Source organism: Coptis chinensis, chromosome 1 (genome assembly GCF_015680905.1).
Source record: "Coptis chinensis isolate HL-2020 chromosome 1, ASM1568090v1, whole genome shotgun sequence".
NCBI lineage: Eukaryota > Viridiplantae > Streptophyta > Magnoliopsida > Ranunculales > Ranunculaceae > Coptis > Coptis chinensis.
This window is the reverse complement of record NC_141456.1, coordinates 19842074-19849138: the sequence shown is the minus strand read 5'-3', so window position 1 is coordinate 19849138 and position 7065 is coordinate 19842074. Positions and strand designations below refer to the sequence as shown.

Below are 7065 nucleotides of genomic sequence, written 5' to 3'. Positions count from 1 at the left end.
AGGCGTCTTTCCCCAAGTTCATGGTTGTAGATTTGGGAGTAACAACTTTGTCCGCTATAGGTTGTGAGGTAGGAGTTGGAAGGACATCAGCCACAACTTTCATCAGTTTAATGTCTGGTATACGTATGTGATTGTCGACAGTTCGGCCAGAACGAAGAGTGGCGATGGCATTCAGCTCACCCTGGCTAGGATTATTTGATCCTGGTGCATTGGTGAGTTCAAAGGCAGTGTTTGTGGGCTTAGGGTTGGGAACTGCTTGGCCAGGAAACACGCCCTTTTCACTTTTATCCTGTGCTATCAGCTAAAGAGACTGTTTGATAGATGTTAGGATTTGAGATTGTTGATTCATGTAAGTCAAAAAAGTTTCAGCTGTTTTATCGGTAGTGGATTGTCCCAGTGGAGTAGCAGGAACAAGTTCACGGTTATTATTTACGGGTTGATTTTGGTTGCCATAACCTTGATTAGCGGGAACAAGGCTGCGGTTGTTTTGGTACCCTATATTGGCAATGTTGGGAAACTGACTTTGCCCTTGTGGGAATTGCGGAGGATTTCCTTAACCGTAGGAATTGTAGTTCATGGATGGCCGTACAGGAGGGTTGTTGAAACCCGGAGGAGGTGGCTTTTAATTCTGGATCGGGTTTGACCTCGAACATAGACGTAACTTTGGTAGGATTGTGTTTAGAAGATCTGGAAGAATCAGTGTTACCCCAATGGTTGTTTTGTGAAGCTTGTTTCTCGAGAAAGGTGTATGCTTTAATAATGCCTTTGTCCATGAAACAACCGCCGTTCATGATATCTAATGTTTCATTTTGATAGTCAGAGAGACCATTAAAGAATGACCAGACTAAGACAGCGGTGTTGAGTTGTTGATGGGGACATTCTAGAAGTAGATCAATAAATCTGCTCCATGCTTCCGTAAAGGAGTCCTGGGGATGCTGACGAAAGAATTGAATCTTCTGAAGCATCTCTGTAGTTTTCTTCTGAGTATAGAACTTTATCATGAATGCTTGTACGAGTTTGGCCCATGTGTCAAGGGATTGCGGCGCTTCGCCCGCAAGCCAAACTGATGCTTTATCAGCTAAGGTGAAGGGAAATAACCTAAGCAAGACTTGTTCGTTAGTAACGGTCGGATGGTGGAAAGTGGTGGCCACTTGCTAAATCCGACGAAGGTGATTATACAGTTTTTCATGGTCTAGACCATGGTAAACAAGGTAACAAACCGGAAACGTTTGGCGGAATGCGAAAATCTCCAGCAATGTCAGCGAGTTTAATGCAGGAAGCAGGTCTTTCCTGTAAGGCAATATAGAAGTCCGAAAGGGGCTTCTCTACTGTGGGATTTTCCTGGGCCATAACTATGGGAGATGATGGCAACTGAGATACTTGACGAGGTTGATTTACGGAGGAAGAACTCTGTCTAGGGGATAACTTATACAGTTGTTTATCGTATTTCCGACGATGATATGTAAGTTTTAATTCCTTATTAGTACCAGACCGTCGTCTCATGCAAACACAAATTTTAATTCTAGGCTCATAAGGAACGAATTATGACATGAGGATTAGTTATTATGGAAGGATGGAGGTGAACCATATTTTCCTGAGTTGTTGCTAACGTGAGCAGGTAAGCTAGGATAACGTGTGAATATTTCAACAGCCAGGTCACATGAGAGAATTGAGGGAGGTTTTCCATGCTAGCACATTCCTTAATTATGTAACCTCAATCTTTCACGTTTGCTAGACACTGATGGAATAGGATGATGATTTATGATGGTGTATTATGCGATTATTATTAATATGATTATGATGAAATTTTTATTATTAGGATTTTTATTTTTTTATTTATTTTTATTTTTTGTATTTTTTTAATTTATGTAATTAATGTATTATGGAGAAAGGGGGAAAACACATGCTATTACTAAACATGCAAATAAAAACGAGAAATGCCAAAATAGATGACTAATCATGTAATTAATATTCTAATCATGCAATAAACACATGCTAGTTATACACAGAAGAGGTACACAGGCAACCCTATATTACTCAAACGTGAATAGTACACATCCTATGCATGTAATAATATATAGCTACGCATACATAAAATAAAACCTACACGTGCAACTATATGTGAGCTACGGGAATATCGAGAACGAACTCATGCAAAGTAATACCGTGTACGTGAATAGATGTAACATACACATACAAAAATAATCTAAGAAAGTGGTTTGAAATCACGTAGACATCCAAATATATTCGAATCATATTAACCGTATTAACATCAAATGACGAACCACACATACTTAGGAATATTTCTAACCATGAAAAAAGTTCTCATGCCAACATACAAATATTCGATGTAAAATAGGTTATATCAATGAATTAATTTCCTCGACAAAGTTTAAGGAGTTTAAGAATGTGAAACCTGGCGTCCCGCAACTTTACCTATGAGAATAAAACGATTGAAGTAACTCCTGAGCTTGTGAACGTACTGGAAGTTGGATAAACAAGTCCAAAGAGTCCAAAATAGCACTGAGAAGGAAAGTGACTTAGGCCTGAAAACTTTAGTGCTGACACTCTAGGTCAGTCTCGCATGCTACCTTGTACAGTCTTGTCCGGGACTATGAGATCAATGCAGTACTTCAACTTCCTACGGAATTCTTAGAATGTGCTAATGATTAGAATTCCGATCTGGTTCAAAATTTCCTATTAGCAGAAAAATAAAAATGGGTACAAGCAGGTAAAAGAAACGTTAGTATCACAAAATAAATGAAAATCGAAAAGATGAAGGGGTAGGAGAGGGGGGGTTGTCCAATGATGTATTCCAGTTGTTATGTTTAATGTCCGGAATCCTTAGGCGTGCAGCGGCGCCATTTGATAATCTGTAATTTCAGTTTTTTGTCCTTTAAGTCCACAATCCAAAGTCCAAAGTCCGTAAACGTCCGATTAGCCAAGTTATCTTACTCACGTGGGTTGGTAGGATAGGTCGAATAAGGGATCGTCCATACCTTAGGGCTCGACAAGGTTCACAACTGGATTTACAACCTTAAGGGATTAGTTAGAGGATTTTAGTTTGTTGCTTAATTAAAACTTGGAATGAAAGTAATGGTTCAACAATATGAAAATATTAAAGGGTTAGACTCTCAAAGAAAATATCCAGCAATAATAAATTAGATTCCTATAATTCTCCCATAATGTACCTTTGTATTCTGCATCACACGCAACAGGAGCAGCACTGAGACTGCTTCCAGATAGACACACAAGGCCCAGCATATTCGGTTCAACAAGTGATGCGATGTTGACGGATGAATGACTAGAGCTAATTAAAACAGCACACCATATGACCTATACTCAAATAGAAGATCATATTTATTATTGTTTTGCTGAAAACATTACAGAAGACGATGGTCTTTAGGATAAAGGAAGAACTGAAAAATAACTACTTGTAACACAACAACCTCATATCCTATAAAGGACCCTGGTAGAACAACAACCAATGCACCCTAAATAGCATCTTAATACCTTACTAGGCCACAACATCCCATTGTGTGTAAGCCTACATAGTACACAATGTTGGCACCTGAACAACATCCCATACGATAACACTTTAATAAACCACAAACAACTTCAACCCAAGTCTTGCACGTCACATCTTCTTCCTTTACTAGGGGTTTTTCTTCCCCTAGGCTTATGTATCAATGAGATGTTAGTTTTTGTAATCAACTTATCTCCGAGAATTAATAGTTGTCCATGTGATCGAGTGAGTTAGAGGGAGAGAGTAGGGTTATTTTGTAATCGAGAGAAAAAAGTTTAAAGAGTAGGAATTATAAACGTACTAAGAGTAAAACAAACCATCAGATATAGATATGCCACTTAAATTGAAGAAGTCAAGAAAACTAACTTTTCTTCTTTACCTACTTCCAGCTGATGTAGTGGGAGACTGGCCGGAGTCTTCTTTGATGTTTGTCGCTGTGAAGATCGAAGACTATTAGCTCATTAAAAGGGCAGTAGATGATTTTGAATGCCTGAGCTTCAGTTTCTGCACACCAGAGATAAGTAGAACAACAAGCATATATGAGGAACTGAAACTGATATTATATTACTTGTTCTCAATCTACTTATGTGTGTGCTGCAGTATACCATATATTGATTTGAGAGGAATAACAAAAGATATTGACACAAGGAACAACAAGCAAAGAATGGGAAGAATAGAATCTTGAAAGATGTCAAACTACATCTCCAGGTTCAACTCAAGAAGTCAGTATATGCTTACCTTAAATAAAGAAGAAACATAAAAATTTTCCAAACCGAGGAAGTATAGAGTTGCATCCCATAGATATTGGTACTTATAAGTTTATAAATGAAAACCTCGCTCAGGATTCATTATTAAGCAATCCTTAAAATACACCCAAACCGGACCAACACTACAGTGTAGATGTTTATCGGAAAAAAAAACACTACAGTATAGATGGCAACAAGAGTAAAACCTACTGTACCTAGCTTTTTCTTCTTTTTTCTGACAATGTTTACTTTCGTCTTCGATGTGACAAATGTAATTAAAGAAAAAAAGTTCAATAAAAGAATCTCATTGTACTTGTAATATACAACAATAACATTTATGTGTGACATGACAAGAGGAATAGAGTATTACCCGAAAATGAAAATAACACTAGATTATTTCATTGGAAATGAAAAGAGCTGGTACCATTTCACTCATCGTTGGCAATACACTTGTTTTTTTCTTTTCGTTTTGCAGATCCCCCCTCCAAGGAATAAACAAAACGGGAGTATCTCCAAAACTTGAAATTTCCAAATTTGACTTCTCGGGCAATTTCGTGCACATCAAATGCTTCCGCCTCTGCAATGTCAACAGAATCAAGATGTTGTCTGTATTGATGATAGTATAACCTGCTTTAGTATACATGTTGAATGGGGCTGCATTAATCATCCTGCAGTGTACGTACTTTTTTGTTGATGTACTCATTTGAGATACTAGTTCCTCACATTCTTTGAGAAGATGCCACCCAATACCCTTCCTGAAAAGATCCAAATAGGAATTGGCCGGGTCACATATAGATGATCCAACATAAAACAGTAGGAGGTTTTGAAGTCAGGACTACACTCTACCAGCTATTAGCATCAGTCTTCATTATCTCAATAAAGTCAACTAAGGGTGTAGGTCAATTTGTTATGTGCATGAATCTGAAACAAATTCCAAAACGAAAAAACTGAATGATATATGTAGTATAGCCTAGGCATGACTTTGTTATATCATTCTCTAATTCAGTTCTCAAATAAAGTAAAAGAGGCAACCATGAGTATAAGACCGTACCAGAAGATCAACGACACGACTTAGGTGTTAGATTAGGGACCAAGAGACACTTGAATAGGAAAGAGCGAGGGGCATATACTTAAATTCTAGCAGAGACAGTTGAAAAAGGAATTGGTCAATATCAATTCTAGCTGTGTAGGTTTATATAAGTAATGTACACGAGCACGTTGCAGCTACCACAAACACACAAGTAATATTTAATCACCTTAGGATCTCAAGGTTCAAAAACTTTATGAAATTTGGAGTTATACATTAAGTAACATTCAACATTTCAAAAGTTTTGATATCGTATCAGTATGGGGGTATACATGCGTTACAAAAAATTAGTACTCATACATACAAGAAAATGATATATATCAAAGGTCATAACTCAAACAATAAGAACAAAGAACGAATACATAAATTCTACACCACATAAATTCTAAATTTCTTGAAACCTTGTGATCAATATAGTCCTCTAATAAGAGAAATGATGTGTGTACACATGTAATTTTGTGCAACTATAATACATTAGAAGCAATTACTATCACTAACCACATTCTGCCAACTACCCCATAGACCGTTCATCCCAATTTGCTGACTATAGACTATTACAAAACGTTTAAATGCAACAAAGAGATATTATACGAAATACCTTAAGCTTAGGCACAGGTTCAATGAGATCATTAGAAGATAAATCCCTGAAATGTGAAATGCAATACAACAACACCCATTAGACAAAACCATGACATATATGGCTTAGCAACATGCCCATGCTGAAAAAAAGTACCCTCGCGAAGCTCAAATGCAAGTGTTACAGTTTATGACTAATACACAGTGAGTCCTTTCATGAATACTTGGGCAGCAGATTTGTTATTCAAAACCTCAATCTACTTGCATTGCTTCATGAACAAAAATCTATATTTCATAAGAAGAGGCCATGTATCTTCAAAATCTATCTAAGCAGGCTTATGAATAGAAAACATCTAGATCAGTGGACTGGACTGCAGGAAAAAAAATTAATGAATTAACACGACATATAAGTGCAATGGTTAACATGGCAGCTGCAAAGAAAGCAAACTAAGACTAAGACCTATAAAGTATATATTTTCTTTCCTTTTTGTTGGTAAAGAAACAAATACAAGAAATATGATTAATTCAATGACACGAGACAACAAACTCTAGCTATAATCATTTCAAGCAAATTGTATAGCATACATTAGATAAATAAGTTAAGGATCATAAAAGATGGGTGCTAACAAAAGTACATATCATTGATCTAACATTGCCATTGTTAGTACACTAATAATTGTATGAGACCACATATCTGAACAGAGTGACTCCAAGTAATGCCTCATAATTCTGTAGTTCACACGGTTATAGCATCAAGCAATGGTGGCTTATAAGCCATAGCAGATTACATAACTATGTGTCTACGACTCTATGCCCATATCTAAAGGTAAGGTAGATAATGTTTGCTGCCTATTTCAGGAGGTAGAATTATTTTATCACTGTTTACGCGTCAAGTCTGCAACCATGTTAATCAGAGATCAACAAGAAAAATCTATTGGGAATACACACTAAAGCTAACAACAAAATTCTAAAATCCACCGTTTTCATACCTTTTTCCCTCGAACCAAGAGATTGAAACAAGATCTGCGAAGGGTGAAAATATAGTAAAAATTAAAACTTTTGAACAATGACATAATTTTTATGTAACAATTTAAAATATTTAGAGAATATTAAGAGATAACCAACACACT

General features: G+C 36.7%; 1 long non-coding RNA gene across 1 annotated transcript; it reads right to left on the bottom strand.

The window, feature by feature from the left end:
* Window positions 1–3667: 3667 nt before the first annotated feature.
* LOC147522748 (uncharacterized) lies at window positions 3668–6092 on the bottom strand. The gene is made up of 3 exons (XR_015195549.1): window positions 5958–6092; window positions 4697–5027; window positions 3668–4030 (listed from the first exon to the last, which is right to left on the bottom strand). It is a non-coding gene; the product is annotated as an uncharacterized LOC147522748 (long non-coding RNA).
* Window positions 6093–7065: the final 973 nt, after the last annotated feature.